This window comes from Bacillus rossius, chromosome 12 (genome assembly GCF_032445375.1).
Source record: "Bacillus rossius redtenbacheri isolate Brsri chromosome 12, Brsri_v3, whole genome shotgun sequence".
NCBI classification, from domain to species: domain Eukaryota; kingdom Metazoa; phylum Arthropoda; class Insecta; order Phasmatodea; family Bacillidae; genus Bacillus; species Bacillus rossius.
Genome location: NC_086339.1, coordinates 28,926,141 through 28,947,341, shown reverse-complemented (window position 1 = coordinate 28,947,341; position 21,201 = coordinate 28,926,141). Strand labels below are relative to the sequence as shown.

Here is a 21,201-nt window from a genome sequence, read left to right as displayed (position 1 = left end):
TTAAAAAATTTTACCATTACAATATTTAAATTTAAGAATCGAAAACTGCTAAAATAGCACTATTTTACACCTTAAAATCCAAAATTTTCCCGGCGGAGGACCCCCGGACCACCCCCGCTTTAATACGGGGGGGGGGGGGGGTTGGCATGCTTCTTAACACCCCCCCCCCCCCCATACACAAATCCTGGCTACGCCACTGGCTACACAGAAGATACGGAAAGCGAGCATGAACTCGTGTGTGAAATGAAGGCTTGCCGTCGCGGAACACCCAGTGCCGGGTCGGCGTGGGCCCGCGGGCTGTGACGTCACGGCCCGGGAGACCACGGGGGTCGGCCCAGCGGGCCTGTTTGCCCGCGGTGAGTCACGCGGCCCGGTTCCCAACAGTCCCCGCGGCGGTCCGCACGACTCCCGCTGCAAGACCTCCGTCGGACCTTTGAATATATATACTGTATAGAAGTCGCCAGCCCAGGTTAAAACTTCTAATGCGGTTTTGAGGTAGTCGGTTAATTCACCGCCGCAATCGCCACCATCTCTAGGGCATCGACTCGTGGTGGTCCCTGGCGGACAAGTGTCCAACTCTTCAAACACCCCCTTTCCCCCTCCCGTTGAACGACATTGAGCTGCAGTGAATGATTGAAGGGGGGTGCGGGGGAATGACAGCGGGCGACAGTGCTGCTCTCTAACGTGTAAATAACAACCTAAGACGATACAGGGCGTTACGGCAGCGCACTGCAGCGGTGAAGTATCCCGAGCTGCTCATCATACGCTTCTGAAAAAACGTAGAGTAAATCCTATCCACTCGCGACTTCTATACAGTATATATATATTCAAAGGTCGGACAATGCACACTTCTTCTTGCACGCGTTTTACTTTCGCTCTCACCACACTCTGCCTTCCGCCCGTCTCCCTTCATTCCCCCTGTTCGGTAAAATAATACATGTGTTGTGCTTATCGTGGGATTCGGTGGATGGATACTACTCCTGCAAGTAGTCATCTGGCAACACTGTCCATTGGTAGAGCAGTGTGGTCGTCAAGATGGCGCCGCGGTAAGCTGCTTGGTAATTTTGTCGGGTAATCTGGCACATTTTTTAAGTATATACAGAACACACACCCCCCCCCCCCCTTCCCCACAAATCCAATCAATATCATAAATCTATCTGGGATGATAACAGCCTTTAGGTTACAATAGTTTGTATCGTTATTTATTTATTTTTTTTTATGTGACCAGCACTGCTAATGCTGTCCCAGAATATGTGCTGACGCAAAGTTCAGTGGCGGCCTCGTTGCCTCGAATCTACCACCCTCGTAACAATATCTAATAAAAATAAACCTCGAAATAATGGCACAACAGTCGAAATTCTTGAACTTGAAAAAAAATTTAACGTAGTTAAAACGTAACAAAAGAAAAATTGGCTACCACCGCGGCAAAATACTCTATTTCTATTGGTCGCACGGAGTAGCGTAAACGGAAGAGCTGGGTATTGTGGAGCTAATCCGTACGAGCCCGGGTTCCCCTCTTACTATTATTTAATGTACAACTTATCAAACTCCACAATTTAAAAAAAAATTAAAGACTGTAAAAGTTACTGTTGACATAACTGTAAACGTGCTCTGTGCATTTAGCATTCTTTGTAAGGTTTCCTGTAAATTCTTGTTAGTAGTAGACTTGTAATTTTGGTCGTACCAGGATAAACTCAACCGGGCCCTGCTAACCACCCTTTTCGAAGGCCCTGCGTGCAACCGTAGATACTCCAACTCTGTACCGTGGGCTCCGTCTCCGCTTCTGTGTCCAACCAGAGTGAGTCTGGATTCGACACACAAACTTGGAGTGCAGGTCCATCATCACAGAATGGGTTGAAGTTAGCGGTGAACAACTTATTTTTTTTTATTTATTGTAAATAATAGAGAAGGTATTTAAGCTATAACACTGTGCGTCTGGATTGTGTTTAACTGAATGATGAAGTTACACAAACAAACAAAAATTTGCAGTCCTGCAGAACTTCGTTCAGTTAAACGCAATCCTAAATACTTTCTCCATCTATTTATTTACCGAAAAAGAGAGAAATGTTGTTGATCGGCGCCAACGGCAGCCTTGGAGTTATCTTGCGGTGACGAGCCTTGCGGCCGAAGGTGGTGGGTGAGGAACGGGACCAATGGGGAGCCACGGAAGGAGTCGCCCCGCTGGCCTTCACTCGTCTCGCTCCAGCCGTCCAGCTGTCCTCGAAGTGGCCGGCCGTCTGGCTGGGAGGCGTGGCCCCCGCAAGGGTGGGGCTGGGTGGACCCCTGACCAGTGGCGTAGCCAGGATTTGTGTATGGGGGGTGTTAAGAAGCATGGCCTCCCCCCTCCCCCCCCCCCCCCCCCGTATTAAAGCGGGGGGTCCAGGTGTCCTCCCCCGGAAAAATTTGAATTTTAAGGTGTAAAATAGTGCTATTATAGCAGTTTTCGGTTCTTAAATTTAAATATTGTAATGGTAAATTTTTTATTGATTTTAATATGAAATTTGTTTGAGTGATGAATAAGAAATTAATTAAAGATTTGGTGCTAAGGGGGCGGGGGGGGGGTTTAAACCCCTAACACCCCCACCCCCCTGGCTACAACCCTGCCCCTGATCCCTGGCTCCAGGGCCCAGCCCTGTTTATTTATAAATGTTCAACCACTGTGATTTTTTTTACAAACTAGAAAAAAAAAATTAATATTTTTATAAATAAAGCTTAGTTTGGACTTACCATAATTACACCCTGTATTTTCAGGTTAAATAACATTCTAAACAGATTGTAGGTACGAAATAACCACGCAATTATAATGTAGCACGTCACTGTAAAATTGTGGGGTGGGGAGAGGGGTTTCCCTCCGATCCTGGATCCAGGGCCCGTAATCTAATGTGTGTGTGTGTGTGGGGGGGGGGGGGGGGCATGCTGGGAGTGCACAGCTCCGGGCGTTCAAGCAGCACTTACAAGCCGCTCAACACTTTTACTTAATCCTTTCTCATCACGAATACCAAATAACAGCCACTGCACTCGTCTACACACGCTTCATTCAGTGGTTTCGTCTATTACGTGTATTTTTTTTTTTTTTGGGACAGTGAAAAAAAAAAGGCTGAAACGAATGTTTTCAACAGTACCGTAGGGACGTGTAGGATATTCCAGCGTTGAATGATTAAGCGTCAGCGCCAAAAGTCCCGTAGAGGCGCGTTCCCGATGCTTCCGACTGCACGCCAGTTCCGTGCCTGGTGCGTAGAGGCGAAGAGGTCGGGCGATACGCTAGCCGGTGTCGCCCTTAGCGTCCCCGCGCTTTCAGAGCTCTTGCGCTCAGTCAGGGGTGTACATGTGAGGCGGGATGGTTGAGTGCGAAGCTCGCTGGTGTTTCGTCCCTGAACTGGCGCGCAGTCTTCTCGTCGTGCATTCGAGCGATGACCATTAACATTAGATGTAGGGGAAAATTAGTATAAAAGGTGTAAGCCTAACGTGTCATTTGAATGCTTTAAAGAAACTGTACCGAGCGTCTTTGGCCCTTTCTATACTCTTCTATAGATACAGTTTAAAAACGAAACAACATAAAATAAATACTTATCCGCTCTCAGCGTATTCCTAAATGATTTTCGTGAGCAGACACCACTCGGATATCTCGGGCAGTTTTCAAATCGTGTGGTTTCTTCTGAAGCTCTGCGCACCGTGTGAGTGTGGGCGGGGCCTTAACGGGGTGGTATACGTACCGAAAGACTCCATCTTGGTTTCAACAGTTTTTCAGGGCCATTTTGGCTTCGCTACAGCGTAGTATATATATATATATATAATATAATTTAATAAATGGACTGAAGCTACTGTCTGCTAAAAATAGTTTACCCTGTTAAGTCATTGGCGTTTAGTACTGAACTAACTTTTTGGGAATTACTGCAACTGTAACAACACTGCCTTGTGGTCTTTGAAAATTTCTTAAGGCCCCCGCCTACCTGGACACACATGCGATGTGTAGAGCTACGGAAAAAAAAAAAAAAAAAAAAAAAAACACGATCAGAGTGCTGTCCGTTTACGAAAATCATTTGCGAATACGCTGAGGACGGATAAGTATTTATTGTATCGTGTTTCGTTTTTAAACCGGTACAGATTCTTGAAAGCACTCAAATAACTTGCATCGGGCCTACCACATTTTTATATTCATTTCTCCCGACATCTAATGTCATGGTTACCGCTCAAACCAACCCACGACGAGAAGACTGCGCGCCAGTTCAGAAGCGACATCATCATCATCCCCACCCAGAGACGTAATTAGGTTTTTTTTTTTTTTTAACTGAGGTGCCAAGGCGTAAATTTTACTTCAAAATGTTGTGGTTGAATATTGAAAGTGAAAGAAAAACAATGGCGTAATATCTGTTAAAACTAATAAAGCGTGTTTTTTGTTCCTTCCCACCGCCGTAACCAAATGAAGTACCTAAGTGCTACAGTTTGTCGCGGGCCATGACTCTTCCAGACGGGGCCCGAGTCCATGGGCGTCGCAAGGATATATATTTTTTGGGGGGACTTCAATTGATTTAGTTGTTGAGGAATATCCATCCCCTGGAAAAAAAAAAAAAAAAAAAAAAAAAAAAAAAGCAGGGGTCCGGGGGTCCTCCCCCGGGAAAATTTGGGGTTTGAAGGTGCAAAAAGGTAGGTTTTAGGCATTTTACTTTCCTAAATGATCTAATTATAGTTGGTTGCAATATATAATTTATTTTTTATAAAAAAAAATTCATAGAACACATTTGTAAAAACACAGTTAACATTATCTGCTGGTGCTATATCCACACAAAATAATTAATTTAAACATCAGGAGAAACTACGAAACTACGAAACTAAATGTATTATTGGAGGGGACGAAATTGAAGACTTATTATTGGGGGGGGGGGGACGTGTCCCCCCGTCCCCCCCGGTTGCGACGCCCATGCACGAGTCCCCCAGAAGCCTTGCAAACGAACGCCCGGCCATCCTCGTCTGTCGCCGCCGCGCCGTGGCCTTGGCTGCGCGCGGGCAGGCGGCACGGGCCTCGTGACGCCGCGACCCACAATCCCCCGCGACGACACGGCGACATCCTCTCCATAGAACAAGGAGGCGCACGAAGACGCGCGACTCCTGCAGTTGGGAACTGGAACCACGTCCCGTGCGCGACACGTGGCGCTATCTGTTGGGCGAGCCCGTAACTACCAGCACAAACAAACACCTCGGACGGGAGTTTTTAGGTTTATAATGTTAATTTAACTACTTGACGACCAACTGATTAGTAAAACAAAAAAGTTTAAACTGTGCGAAAAACACTTAATGCTCCTGTGTAATAAAAATAAAGCATGTTCTATATGAAATAGTAAGTGCTGCAAAATTTCTAATTTTACACAACAAAGTACCTGGAAACCAAAATAAAGTGAATTCAGTTTCACTGGTTTGTTTACCTGATAATAGCTCATGGATTACTTCTCACAATCAATGTAGCAATGTTAGAAATACGAGCTATTATGAAAGTTACTATCTAGCGGATGGGCCCAAAATTTCTTCAAAAAACTAGGTCTCAGTCTTGGCAAATAAAGTTTCTCCCCCATGGTCCTCTCGTCGATTATTTCGTTAAAGGTCCTGTCACACTGTCAAATATTTGTCTCCGATATATTTGACAATTCAGTTGGAGCGGTAGTAATGGATGGAAATTGGCTTCCAATATACTCCATCAAACATATTTGAACAGATAACTAAACATTTGTTTTTAATCATGTAACACTATCAAAGTTTATTTTTGGTCTTAGCTATCTCAAATTTTTAATTTTAAATACAATGCTGGATGAAATTTTAAAACTTGTTATGCTATTTGTGTATATTATTTTTTTTAATGTATACTATATTAAAATCATATAATGAAATAAATGTTAGGTGATTTTTTTAAGTTAAAGAAACATAGTTTTTACAAATTTTTTTTCACATACGAAATTAATATAACTTTTTTTTTTGTTATTTCAGTTTTATAACCTCTTTAACCATTTTAAATATTAGTTGTGAGGTTGTGACGGAAACGGATGTCATTTCCGGTTTCGCTACACACGATTTTGATTGGCAGATTGCATCCAACATACAAAAGATTTTAGAACTCGTCCTATATGCAAAATATATAATGGCTTGCATGACAAACTTAAATCATCCAACTTGTCAAACAAACATGGCTGCGCTAATGACATTTTATTACCAACTTTATTTGACAAAAAATATATATATAATTATATTTGGTAGAAGCAATTTCGTGAACGGAACGGAAGTCACATGGAACAAAATGTGTAACCACGGTGCTGCCATCTGTGGCGGATGGCGCGAACCAAAGTTTACAAGGACAAGGGGAAACTTCATAGTATTAACTGTTTAGTGAATTTTAACAAGATGGGCAGTATGTTAATAAAATTCCTTGTCGAAAAACAGGTCCAAGGCCGGGGTTTATTATTTTTTTTTATCAGACCCGTTTCATTATAGTTAAACATATCGCTCTGCAAATCGAATGATTCGATAGTCGACGTAGCTGCTCCGGCAGCGAATTCCAGCGGCGGGTGCGGAAACTACGTGCGATTCCCGTCCAGAAATTTGGTTGAAAACACAGTTTGCGTGTAATTTTTATCACGCTCGGCGTTATTTTAAAGATTTGTACTTTTTTTTTTTTAGTATTTAAAGTGTATTTTCAAAATGATACAGTCGACTTTTAGGTTTTAAAACGACTTGGCTACTTTTGATAAGTGTTTTTTTTACTCACACAAAGTTAAATATGTAAAAAAAAAAACACAGTAACATCAATGTAAATTGTGCTGCCACGTACATCGTGTGTAAGACTGCACAGTTATTCCCCACAGCGTAGCGCAGTTGTAAGATACAGAGAGACCTGTTCAAACTTGTCGCGGTTCAGCACCTGGGACCGCCTAGTGCGGGGAAGGGGGGGGGGGGACAAAGACGCAGGTGCGCGCTCAGCCCAGTGTGCTCGGAGCTACTACTCCTGAGGTTCTCCTCACCCGCCCTGTATCACACCGGACTACATCCACGCAAGCACACGACCAGTTACGGATCAGTCTTCGCATATTAACGTTTACGTTTCACGTTCCGAAACTAATGTTCTTCCGCAGTTTTCTCCGGGAAAATGTCACATTAAGGCTCGGGGCTCATCATCATCACCGCCGAAACCCCCTTAAGCTCCGACTACCCGGACACACATACGGTGTGCAGAGCTTCAGGAAAAACAACGCGATTTGAAAACTACTCAAGATATCCGAGTGGGGTCTGCTTACGAAAAGCATTTTATAGTTCGCTGAGGGCCGAAAAGTACCTTTGATTTCGGATTAAGTTTTTAAACTGTAGTTTTAGAAGAGTTAAAATGGCTAAAACGCATGTTTTCAGAGTGACTTTTAGGCGTAAAACCACCAGTACAGATTCTTGAAAGAACTTAAGGGACTTGCATTGCGCCTTTATCATCATTTCTCGACCATATAATGTTGCGGTCACAGCTCAAATTTCACAGTTATCCTATGACGACGAGACAACTGCGCGGTATTTCAGAGCCTTGCGCTTAGAGGTGATACCGCGCTAGAAGCACCAACGATCGTCGCGCTTATCATCCCGCCTCACCAACTCACTTACACCCCTGACGAGGCGGGCCCCTTAAGAGGCCACTCCAGTGTTTCAGGGGCACTACGCAACCCGCGTCAACCTCATAAGATTCAATGTTATTTTCATTTTGCTTATAACTAATTAACTAATATAGATTTTGAAATGATGCTTGCTTGATATGTAAGACAACGATGCTCTTAACAAAGCTCCTTTCTTCAAAAACGTGCATAAATTACGGTTTTGTACTAATCTTTACTAATATGTATAAGTGTATTGTCTAGGTTTGAACCATAATTTATGCACGTTTTTGAAGAAACGGGCTTTGATAAGAGCATCGTTGTCTTACATATCAAGCAAGCATCATTTCGAAATCTATATTAGTTAATAAGTTATAAGCAAAATGAAAATAGCATTGAATCTTATGAGGTTAACGCGGGTTGCGTAGTGCCCCTGAAACACTGGAGTGGCCTCTTAAACCCGTCCAGCAACCAACAGAGGACTCACTGGCCACGCCCCTCCAGCGAGCAGCTAGGGCGGGACTCCCCGGACAACCCAGAGAGCCAGTCTGCTGGCTGTCCAGGCCAGTGCCGGAGCAAACACCCGGCTCCTGAGCGCCAAGCTGACATAACAGCGAAGTTACTGCAACGACGACGACAACAATCCGAAGACGCGCGAGCGGGAATTTCCCCGGACGTGGGACTCGCAAGCGGCGAGGGGTGGCTGCTGTAAGGTCGGCCCTCCAGCACGTCTGCGCCGAGAGACCGCGCCACAAAGGAAGGTCACGTAACACGCCATCTGCCAGAGGGACGATCGAAGCGAAGGCTTCGTTCCTCCCGAACAAAGCGGCCTCGGCGCACCTCCGACCTTGTCGGTACCCCAAAGTTTTCGAGCGTGTGCAATAATTAGTGACGTGTTTACAATTTCGAGTTAAAAAGAAAACAGCACATATCCCTATTTACCACCTGGATAACAGCCCATACCATCTGGATAGAAAAACAATCTTCCTTTTTTTTCCAGTACGCAATTTAACGGTAATTCCTTCCGATGTGTTGTTAAATTCCTTGTCAAAATAATACAACTACATGATGGCATTTTTACTTTTCTTTCTGGCGAGTTCCTTTCAAACTTCTAGCATTAAACTTTATACGGCTGCGGTTTGTTTTGCTTAGCAACAGATAAAATTACTTCGACTTTGGCATACCCACTCCACAAACTAACTGATCCACGAACCAGAGTGACTTCAACCAAATATTATGCTAGGACTGCTTCAACATTTGCTTTAACCAAGCATTTTAGAAACCCAACACCACAAATTATTGGATAAACTTGGAAACCATGAACACTAGCGCAACCTTACGCGGGTTGCACGGAACTTTGCTAACAAAAGTGGAGGGAAATTACCAAGTACTACAGATCTCAATACTGGACACTCCTAAACAATGGAAACCTTTGCGTCCACCGCTCCTAGCGAGGGTTGTTTCGTACTTACGATTGAAGATTTGTTATGGTTATGAATTTCTGTAAATATTAAACCAATTACAGCATATTTGTGTAAGCGAATTTGAAGAACTATTTTTACGGCTCCAGTGTCTCTAGAAAATATATAAATAATTGCACAATGAAGAATAGTGTGTGATAATTTTGCTTATTTTCGAATGTGTGTGTTCTAGCAGCGTGTACAGTTATGTTAAATCGAAATTGGATTGAGTTGGGATGCACTGATAATAGATCAGATGCATGGCATAACCGTCACAATAGGTGCTATTTACGGCTGTAATAATTACCGAGTGCAGAATGATGCGAAATAGTTCTATACATTTCTACAAATTGACATGTAATTACATGCTTGTAAACCTATTTCACTCTATAAAATTTTCCCTGCAAAGGTATCAAATAATTTGAAACGCCTGTTGATCTAATAAAAATTAACTAATTAATATGAGCTACAACAATTAGAAAAACAAATTTTTTTTATACGTATACTGCTTTCATTAAGCATTATGTCAGGAATGTTATGAATAGTTAGGTTAAAAACACTGGGTGACCTAAGTTTGAATGATTACATGGTAAATGTGTGAAGCCGGTTTTTTTCTCTACCTCAAGCTGACTATTGCGCCATTTTGGTCAGATGCCCAAAACACTGGCTGAAGTGTAGTGCTTGCAGTGTGTAAACTATTTTAAATTACTTTTTTTTTTAATGATAGTAACTGGATTTAACAACGGAGATTATAATTCATACGTACATAAGTTATCAAGCACCATTTCCGCAATATTTTGTGCGGAACAATATGTCGAGGGCGAGGTTAAAAAGTGACTTCAACCACGTCACAGTAAGCCGTCTCCTGATGATTCCTAACTTCATGCTTTAACTTTAGAACAAGTACCCACTCCATAGACCAGTACTTGTAGGCGCAAAACTGTAAGAACCTGTAGAGTCTTTAAAACAACAAGCAATAATAATTTGTTAACAAAAGGGGTAGTATATCCGTAATGAAATGACATACTGGAGTAGGTATAAATATATTTATTGAAGTGAAACTTCTTTGCTGAGGGGGCTACAATTTTCGAGCGTTACGGAAATTCCGATCGCATGAGGGGAATAGTTAGGTAGGTACGTGGTTGAGAGAACCCGGTAGAGGAGACGGAAGGGGAGAGGTATAAATGACTCAGCATACTTGCACACTCGCATACTTTCACACTTGCGTACTTGTGAAATAGTATAATTTAGCGTTCGCATACTTGCATCTATATTTATATTAACTGCGACCTCAGCAGTTTCCTATACCTAATAATATAATAAGCAATAAGTTTCACTTATGCCGCGCGTAGACTCCACGTATCACAATATCATTATCACATTAATGACATCATTAACGTGGCACATTTATGTCATTACCATCTGTATTATCACGTGACTAGCATGATTAGGTATATGGGAGTTTTAGTCGGGGAGTATTCTAATGCTTGTTTTGCACAAAATGTGTTTATGTAGATTTCTGGTATCGTATTTTATGGCATGGCCATGCTTATTCTAGATATAGAATGTAATACCGTAGATATATTACCTACGGTATCAATATTCTATACTTAAGTACAAGTAAGCCCTACCTAGACTAGTGTAGAACACGATACTGAAGATATATTACATATGTCATTGTTATATATATATTTATATTTATATTTATTTATTTATTTATTTCTTCGAACAGACTTTTCTGTGGAATACCACAGGGCGCGCCGGGAAGTCTTCTAGGGCACACGCCGTGAGATCCACCGCCACAGACACGGGTCGACCAGTCCAGAGGATGAGATGTACATGTCGTGGCTGCGCCGCGCCGGGCGAGATGATTCTGCTGCGGTCAACCACCGTCTTCTGTCCGGAGGCGAAAGGGACACCACACACCCGGTCTGGAGCTGTCGGCTCACCAGCCACAGTCGGTCGTTAATGTAAACGCGGACATTTTTTTTTTTTATCAATCTTCCGATCAAGTGTCGTGGGACAAGAGACGGTAACTCTTAGACGACACGATCCAAAAAAAAATATGTCGGGAATGTAATCGGCCGCGAAACCATTGCCGGGTCTCGTCTGGTGCGATTCGGAGAAGCAACGGGGAAACACAAACAGTATGACCAGGGCCCCGTTGCATAGGTACCTAATATTACTAATATTATTAGTATACGTTTACAAGTTACAAGTTACAAACTACAAGTGCTAGTTATTTCTGTTTCATAATGAAAAATAAATGTCTAATAATATTAGTAGAAATCTACAAGTGAATTTTACAAGTCACAAGAAAGTTCCAATCATTCAATTGTTTTATTTGTTTTACCAGTTGTATTTTGAGGTTAAAATTTTTGATAGTATTTGTGTGTTTTGATTAATTGAGGATGGGGAAGCGAGATGAACAGAGGAAATTGAAACTGCGCATCCTACAGAAAATGAAAGAAAAGCGAGCGGTTTTCTTTGGTGAGTTCAGCAATGCACTTTCAAAACAAGATAAAGTGGAAGAATGGCAGCAAATTAATTCATTCGCACAAGCATTGGGCGCGATTGCACCAACGAAAGACTGGACATACTTGAGGGATGTTTGGTGGATTCGAACCCGTATACTCCGGTGTCTCAGCCTAGTACACATGAAGCGTTTTGAAACGCGCGTCAGAGGAATACCTACGATTATATAAAAGCGTACGCATGCTAACGCGCGTAAAGAATATGCACGCTTTCATCTACACCTAGGTACTCATTAAACTAGCGCGCGATAGGTCCAGCACGCTCTTCATGTGCACTAGGCCAACTTCGCACGTTCATATATACGAGTGTACATAATCATATATATATATATATATATGCAGTAATGTTTGTATGAGCAGGTGCATTTGTTTGCTATATTAAGATATGTTCTTAGAAAATTTTGTTGCTCCAGGTCAGAGGTCGGCAAACTTTCGAGTGTGTTGAGCCAAATATTAAGTAAACACATTCCCCAATTATTTAGAGAGCTGCAGCGTGTATTTTCTCTGTATCCGCATGGAATATTTAAGACGATAAAAAGAAACGAGATAAAATTTTAAAAAAATGTATTCACAAATTCAACATTAAGTCTTAAAAATAAAGGATAGTAAGAAAAAAAATTAAAAGTAAAAAATATATGTATTGTAGTCATTAGTAGAGCTCTACTGATAAAACAAGAAAACCTAAATTGTTTTAATTAATTGTTAAAATAAATAAAGCCCCAGGGCGAGTGCGTTAGTAGAAGTGCGGGCCCAGGTCGACATGAGCTGTGATTGGGCCACTCGTTTGTGTTAGCTTTTTTTTTTTTGTGCTGTGGCGGCGCAGTGAGTTTTAGAGCCGTGAAATCATGTGAAAAGGGCCGCATGTGGCTCGCTGACGGGAATCCTTTTCACAGACGAGAGAGCCAAACGCCCGATCGTGCATCTTCGTTTTTTTTTTGGTTCATTGTAAATAAATATGGCGGTGTTGATAAAAGGATACTAATGGTCAATTAAGTTAGGTTAGCTACATTATAAATACTTTAAAACATTGTGGACGGTTGATTTGGTTAGGATAGCTACATTAAAGATACGGAAAAAAAGAATGAACTTCGGGTTTTGGCTCTCTCGTCTGTGAAAAAAAAAACAGCTTCCCCTCGCGGACCGCGGTCTGCCAACCCCTGCACTAGTGGAACGTAACTATGTGAAAAAGTATGGAAAACTACCACTGCTTAGAATTTGTATTTTCTATTCGAGTTTTCGAATAGAATATACACGCCAGGTCATGGGCGTATCCAGGAGGAGGGGGGGTTGGAAGGGGAAAGACTACGATGTAATAAAATAAAGCAAGGAACAAGTAAGCTGTGGTTTGAGAAAATTGGTGAATAATCACAGAATTTTCTTCAACCCCCTTTATTTTAAATAATGTTCTTCCTTTTGTTACTGTACGTCACTATCGACCCTCCTCCCCCATTAAAATGGTTAAATTTTAATCCCCTTTTTTTTTCTGACGAGTTCCAAAATATTTCTCCGTCCCACTTCTATTTTGAGCTGGTTACGCCCTTGCCCCAGATCAATACCTCACATTAAAAGTTTTTTTTTTGGAAGGTACCATCAAGGATGTGAATGGTTAAAAACAATGATTTTTCTGCACCACAATAATGGACCCTCATCTAAATACACTTCACTACAGCAGTCCACTTCACATCGTAACTTTCAAAAATCACGATGGTCGCAGCTAGGTGACACAAAAGATGGGTCTATTTCTTCAACGACCCGTCATGGATGAGCAAGATGTCGACCAGGCGTTAAAACCACATTTCAACACCGGTAAAGGTGACTTACAGCGTTGGAGAACTCGCAATCTTTTATTTGTTCTTCTTGGCTCCAATAATTCTGCATGAAGTTGGTGTGGACGACATCAAGAGGAGAAAAAAATAGGGGAGGGGGGATTTGGATTACATACATATCGTGGGGTTATTGGGGAAGAAAAAAAAAGGTAGTCAAGTCCAGTTTCTAAAACCTGGTGTTTTGTAATAACCATGACGAAGAGAACGGTTTCTGTGTTCAGAAGAAGTCAAGAAGAACAAAAGCATATTTATTATGAATGTTTCAGGAATTAAAACCTTTTTCACAAATACAATTTTGTCTCATTGATGAAAGCAAAAAAAATACCTCTAGTTATTTCTTTTAGTTACCAACTCTTTCCAATAATCACACGATATGTAACAGTAGGTCATATAAGAGGGTAATTCGAAGAAAAGAAAACCCAACTCAATGTTCGGCCGCACAGTCTGTCTCGCTCTTGGGTCGCAGTGCAGAGCAAATGGCGACCACTGTTGCCAGATTGACGCTACCTGGCTGGTTAGCGTTTAAATTTTAATTTGGTATATAATATTTAATTCCAATAAGTTTTAATATTATTTTAATTTTAATGTTTGTTGATTTTTTTTCCAGATTCTAAATTAGTGTATATTGGCAGAATTATCACAGTTGTAGTCATTCTGACAAAAAAATCAGTGTTAAAAACCAATTATAATTTCACAGGAAAAACTATTTATAACAGTCCATCACTATAATAACAAGGCATTCCGTAAAATTATGTGCTATGCTCAAAAGAGCAAAACATTTTAATTTTAAACTACATAAAAAAAATTTTGAAAACAAGAAATAAATAATGAATATTATTAGATGCTTCTCTTGGTGAAATACAACAGAAATTTTTATTTCCAAAATTATCATTCCAAATTTTACTTCGCAAAATACAATGTTTTAGAGCCATGTTAATAATATCATTACATCATAAAGTTGTGTCTGAAACGTTTTTGACGAATGTTGTAGATCTCAAAAACTTGTCAAAAGTAATGGCAAGGGTCTCGATAAGTATGGCGATTGAGTAGTAGTTTTCAATTGTATAGTCTATTATAATTGTGTGTGTTACGTTTATCAGTGATCACCAATTTATTTTTCATTTAATTTAATTGCTCTTGTATATATAATGTGTAAAAAACTAAGATTTTGCGGACTACTCTGTAGAAAAATACACTTGGGAGACAAACATAGGTTCTTTGTTTTAATAATAGGCTACAGTATCTTGGCACATTCTAGATGACTCGTAGTCTTTAACTTCGGCATTGGCTAATAAGCAGACTAAAATGACTTGGATATGACTATAAACTGAATATGAGACTCTGGTGAAATGTCAGCTTGACATTAAAACTGTTATTTTAAGAACCTCGTTATAAATGTCATTGCCATTTTTAAATACGCACGACCAAGAAGGCTAGGACTGTGTGGATTCAACTGTTTCTCCAGCATGTATACACGCTTACGGGTGTACCTCCGCTGCAGTCTCGGGCTTAGATTGCAGTACAGATAAATGGCGCCCACTGTTCCCAGATTGATACTAACTAAACGGCTGGTTAGCATTTAAATTATTAGTTTGTATTTATGATCACAATTACGATCAGTTTGAAATACTTTTTTTTTTCTTCAGAAATGTATGAATTAAGCATTGTAACTATGGAAATGTGAAAATAAATTCCTGAGTGGAAAAAAAATTTAGTTTAATGAGTTATAAGTGCTTGGTTACGTGATTGTTTGTATAATATAATTACATTAGGGATTTTTTTCCTTCAAAATTTCTGACGAGCGGAGTGTTGTAATCCGTCGGCGGCTGACACGGACGGATGGACGGATGACGGATGGACGGATGACTGACGGACGCGACAGACTATTATAATCCAGGCTTATGGGAAACCGAAATCACATTGTTTTCAATCCGAGTTCTCAAGTCCTCTGGATCATGGTAACCAGTGTCTTACCACTGAGCCATCCCGGTATGTCAGTTATACGAGTGAAAAGTGCCATTACACGCGAGAGAAAGTTCACCAACCTGACCGTATGAAGTGTAACATCAGCACAGTTCTGATCAATAGCGAACATTGACGGCCATATTTTTAAACGCCAACGGGGTCCTACAAAATATTTTAAATGGTGGCACATTGTAAGTCTAATTAGTTACGAATATAAACACTAAAAACAAAACAAAAAAGGTGGAACATTTTTGAAATCTATTTATAATAGGTAAAATCGGATGTTTTAAATCCCATTAATAAAATGTTGCTATAAAGCTATTTCTTGTTCACGTTTTCACTTGCACTAAAAAAGCTACACAAGAGCTCAAATAAAACATTTCTCAATTCTGGTGTCAAACAAAACCAAAGAGCAATGATTTTAGTTTGTATTCAGGACAAAAATATTTGCCAATACATTTATGACGAAAGTCTACGTTGACAGCTTACAGAGATTTTGGAAATTTTCAGGGACCGCAATATTTGGATGGATATGTTTTGCCTCTGATGGTACACGGTGCTGAAACAGAACTTTACCACTTATTTCCGTGCAATGAATAAACTGAATGTGTGCCATGGCAAGTATGTTCTATGATTTAATAATAGCTACGCCTAGTGTCTAAGGACCAAACATTAAAAAAAAAAAAATTATAGTAGTCTAACAATAGCTTTATACCCCTCGTGATCCTACTCGGATTGAAAAATAATTCAGAAATGCACAAGTAACGTACTCGGCAATTTACCTGATAAAACTTCCACGATGCAATGAAAACTCTCGCGAAGAAAAAAAATCATACATGCGAATTTCAATGTGCACGACGTAGCACTTCCTGATTCGTCATTTCCGTGTGTGATGTATTGAAGTGTTACCGGGAGGGAAGCAAGTCCATACAAAACAGAGATAAAAGGTACACAGAATGTGATAAACGTCCTCTTGACATCTACGCTGTGAAGAACTGCCCCGAAGAGAACGTTTGCAGAGTTGAAGCACCGCTGTCGCGCAGCCAGTTCTACCACTACACGGAAACGGAAACGGATCCTGACCCGCAAGATATTAAAGTTTCACTATCCGTCTGTCGCTTCCACAATGCAGGGAATCGTAATAAACGACAACCAATGATAATAAACTTCACGGTTATAAAGAATTAATTTTTAAAAAAATCCGAGAACAAAACACGGCTATAATTCATATATTTAATAAAAATAAGCTTCAAAGTAATGATATAACACTAGATATTTTTTGTACTTGAAACTATTTTTCACGTATTTAAATTGTAAACAAACATGGCTACCCACAGCTTATACTGGTCGCAACGAATAACGTAAACGAAAGAGCTGAACACTGCCGAGCTAACCCGGGTACGTGCCCACAAGCGTGCCGTTGTAAATACTTTCGTTCCGTGATATCAGTCTACGCTTCCGTGCCAGTGTAGAACGGGCCTCCACGGGCCTCAACGGGCCGTAGCATGGTTCCAGCCGAAGAGACGCCTCCGTGGACGCGGAGCCAAGCCCCACCCGGGTAGCCCGAGCGGCAAGTAGTCCGTCCTGCGCATGCGCAAACGCGGCGCCGCCATCCCGACTACCTGCCCTGTCGGGGCACATCGCGCACTTGCACGGCACACGAGAGAGCGAGAGAGAGAGAGAGAGAGAGAGAGAGCCGCCTCCTCCCTTCTCCGCGAGACCTCCTACATCACCGCGTGTCAAGGTGACCAGATGCCCGCCTTCTTGTGTTCGCGCGGCGGCGACAGCTGCCTGCCTTGCCCGCCTGCTCCCGCGCCACGTCGGTTACTGCGACGAGCAGGCAGGCAACCCCGCCGAAGCTACGGCCCGTCCCCTCGTCCCACTCCCTCCTCCACGCTCGCTCCGCGTCTGCACGCCATGCGCGGGGCGTGTGCTCGCTTTCCGGTCGCCATGTCGCCTTTCTCCCCCCCCCCCCTCTCTCTCTCTCCCTCCTAGGACCAGCGCACGACCTAATAATACACCTCGGAGGAAGGTGCCACGCCTACCCTGAAACCAACCGAAACCTCCGTGCACTCCGGAAAGACACCGCTTCGAACGTTATCACCGTCGCGCGGCTATCCAGGCCGGCGAGGGCCTCGGGTTTTCCGAAAAACGCCGCGACGTTGCCGGCACCGCTCGGGGAGAAGGGGGGGGGGGGGGAAGCTCGTGTCTATATCTGACGATGGCCAACCGGTTCGTTAAACTCACCTCGTGCAGGGGATGTATTCCCCTCCGGGGCGAAGGAAGTACTGCAGGGGTCTCCGTGGGTAGCGCGGGCGAAGCGGCGACGCGGAGGCAGCGCTGGCGCGGGCAACACTGGCTGGCCTCGGCAGTCGGCCGCGCCCGGGGGTCTTCCTTCTTCGTTATCGACTGGGGGCCGGCCGGCTGGCTGGCTGGCTGGCTGGCTGGCTGGCTGGCAGGCAGCTGCGGCCGGGAGGGACCCCCACCGCCTGGGCGCGCGCGGGCAACCCGGGCCCGCGTCACGCGCGCTGGCTCGGCGGCCGCTGACGACAGCCGCGCTGCGACGCCGCCGCGGCCGCGCCATGGACTAACACGGCCACGCAGACGGGCGAGCGCGCGAGAGCTGCGCACTGACGGGGTGTACACGCGCTCCGTGTGATACTCGAGTTGTTGCGGTCGATCCCACTGCTGTTTGGTTGCACTGCAGATAACACGGGCGGGGTTTAACCCATGCACTAACGGCATATAAATGTCTTCAGCGCACAAACCATAGACTAAGTACGTGATGTAGGAATATTCTTGTCTTCTGCGCCCAAACCCTAGATAAGGATATCATAGAGAACTATCCTTGCGTTCTTTGGATGGTTCTTGCAATGGGGAAGATAGCTTCAACGTGTTATTTCTTCTTAGGAAGCCTGCTGGGTTCGCCTGTGCGTCCTAGTGTTGTTGTGTTGACCACACTATCTGTTTGGTATCAGCGCGTTGGGTTCGCCTGTTTGTCGCTGTGTTATACAATGTAGATGTTGTCTTTATTTGCTGTCCTTGTTGTTGTCTTGTCGTTTTAGCCCACTTTGTCCGTCTGTGCTGTGATAATACTTTGACTCATTTCCTTCCTCTGAATTTTCTGTGCTGCTTGTGTTTCAATTTTTTGACATCAGCTGATTTTAGTCGTTTTCTGTGTGTTTACATGTATATCTTTTTTTTTTGTATTTTTCATTTCTTTTTGTCCATTATTGTGGTTTCTTATGACAAAGAGTAACCAGCAATTGCGTATGTCCAAAACAGTATCTTGAATTAGAACTATTCTTGTCTTCTGCACACATACCACGGACTTATAGGCTTATTCTTGTATACTGCTCACAAGGTCATTATTTGATTGCCATTTTGTCAACAGAAATGCCAAATTTAGCTGATGTAATTGAAATAATGTGGGTTTGTTAACTAACGGCACGCAAACATACAATAGTTTTCTGTTAAATTTTTAACACTTAATAGTACCTACTCTAGTATCTTCACAAAGGTGCAGTAATAATGAAATATCAAAACACTTAATGCATTGAAACTATGACTTACAAAGTGGTCTGAGATTTTACATCCTCAGCAGTATAACAGCGTCAACGGCGTCTAACAGACATTGTGATCCTTCCAGAATCCCAACGGCTAATTTGTCAGTGGAACGCTTGCAATGGTGGACGCGGTAGGCAAGTGCATTGTTGAGATCGTAAAATATAACAATACTTCTGTTTTCTCGAGTTTCACATCGTCAGTTTAAACTTCACATTTTGTTAATTTTAAGGCCCGTTCTACGATGACACGGAAACGGAGACTGATCACATAAAGTATTTGGCCGCAGTGGTAACCAATTTTGTTTTATGTTTTAAATGGTGAAAAGTTGTTTGACGTACAAAAATATCTAGTGTTCTATCATTACTTTATGAGTCATTTATACGAAATATGTACCTCCCAACTGTATTTTCTTCTAGTATATCTTTTTTTTTTTTAATTAATTAAAATTTTTGTAATCAAGAAGTTAAATCTCATAGGTTGCCGTTTGTTACGGTTCGGTGCATTGTGGAGTCGACTGACTGATAGTGAAACGTAAATATCTTGCGGGTCTGGATCAGTTTCCGCTTAAACGTTACCGTGTCATTGTAGTAAGGGCCTAACAAAACGTTTGTCTGTTGTACTTTTTTCTAAACAAACGCGTGTGCCATTGTCTGCATCAGCTTATCTCGACAGATCTGACAGCCCGCAAACCAACGACGGAATTTTTCGCTCAAGACAAGAATTTTTTTTTTTTGTCATTGTTGGTCTGTGATTTTTGCCATCCGGTTTGGACGACCTCTGCCGGAAAGTGTCAAAGCTGACGTGTTTGTTTCTATCCGGCGTATTTTAAACGATTCTCGTGTCAAATTAAACTGTTTAATAAATACACGGATTCGCATAGAACTTTAGAGAATGTGTTTTGAAAGTTAAATAGTTTAATATAGAGACTCATCGCACCTTAACTAATCCAACAGTAAAGTAACTTCAGTGCAAACAGTAATTTAACTTTAGTACAAACAGCTTGAATTCCAATTTAGATTGTCTTTTTTTTTCACTAAATATCCCAGTACTTAACGTGGAAGATGCCTTTGCAAGAATCCTATGCTAGCTTCCGTGGTCGCTAGCACGGAATGTTTAAACAAAGTTATGCATGTCAGCCATTTTCATGAAAATTTGATTTTTTTTTTTTTATCGTGTGTCATATTCTGTGAAAGGTTTCCTAAAAGAAAATTCTATCCAATCAGGTGATTGTTCGGTGGGTAATACTAGTGAAAAAAATATGTTAAAGGTAAGTAATAAACAATAATATTTTTATTGATAGGTATATTGTGTTATGGTCGAAAAAAATAAGTAAATTTTGTGTTATTGCCCAATTGCCTATACGGCGCGGCGTGTGACAGCGAATCTTAAAAGTAAATCAGGATGCTATGATTTTAGTTCTTTTTTTCTGAAACTCTGCACACGCCATCTGCTACCAGCGAAGGGGAAAGGCGCCATTATCAATGATTATCGCTATCGCATTTTCCTCAGAACTGGCGCGACAAGTGAAGTCAGCAAGAATGATAACGAAGCCTCGCCTTATGGGAAGAGGATAAGACACCTGCGGATAGCAAAGGCTCCCTCCGTTGCAGACACATCCTAATCCCGGTATCAAACGACATTGGCTCATTGTCATCTATAAGAAAAGCAATCATGCTATTTATATTTTTACCTTCTAATCGACTCGGCTTATTTCTTATCCTTGACAATTTGTTGGAACAAATATGCACTGATGTGTTAAATGTTTAAAAAGGGTTTTACACTCTGCGTTTTAACATAGGACAAACCGCTTAAGATTAAAAATTGCAATTATATATAAGACAAAAAATTAAACATTAAAAGTTCTCTTAACAAAACACGTAAAAATAACTAAAGGCATATACCTATAGCGTATAGTTTTTTACTTGGATTGTTATATAACATTACCGAGAACGAGTCCTTTCATGCATTATTGTGGCCCTCGAAGGATTTGTGGCACTTTTTTTTTTAAAAAACGCAAAAAAATATATAATTTTGTCTACACCCTTTTATGATAAAATATTTCTGTCAAATAATGAACCAGAAAGTGTAACTACTGAAAATTGCTTGAAAATAGTGTGAAATTTTTGTAAACGCAGAATGACCGCCAAAAAGTTTTTTTTTTATTTTGTTTATTGACCAGGTTGTGTAAGTGTCGAAAGAATCCAGATATCATTGCACGGCTATAGATTCTCACTAC

At 41.8% G+C, this 21,201-nt stretch overlaps 1 protein-coding gene across 4 annotated transcripts in view; it reads right to left on the bottom strand.

The window, feature by feature from the left end:
* Positions 1 to 21,201, bottom strand: part of LOC134537774 (uncharacterized) — a 118,082-nt gene that overhangs the window by 53,607 nt on the left and 43,274 nt on the right. Inside the window, exon 1 of one of the 4 annotated variants that reach the window (XM_063378562.1) lies at positions 17,646 to 17,945. The exons of the other annotated variants lie outside the window; for them this stretch is intronic. The gene's annotated coding sequence lies outside the window, so the exon portion shown is untranslated. Of the gene's footprint in view, positions 1 to 17,645; positions 17,946 to 21,201 lie in introns of those variants that run through there. 4 annotated transcript variants of the gene reach the window in all.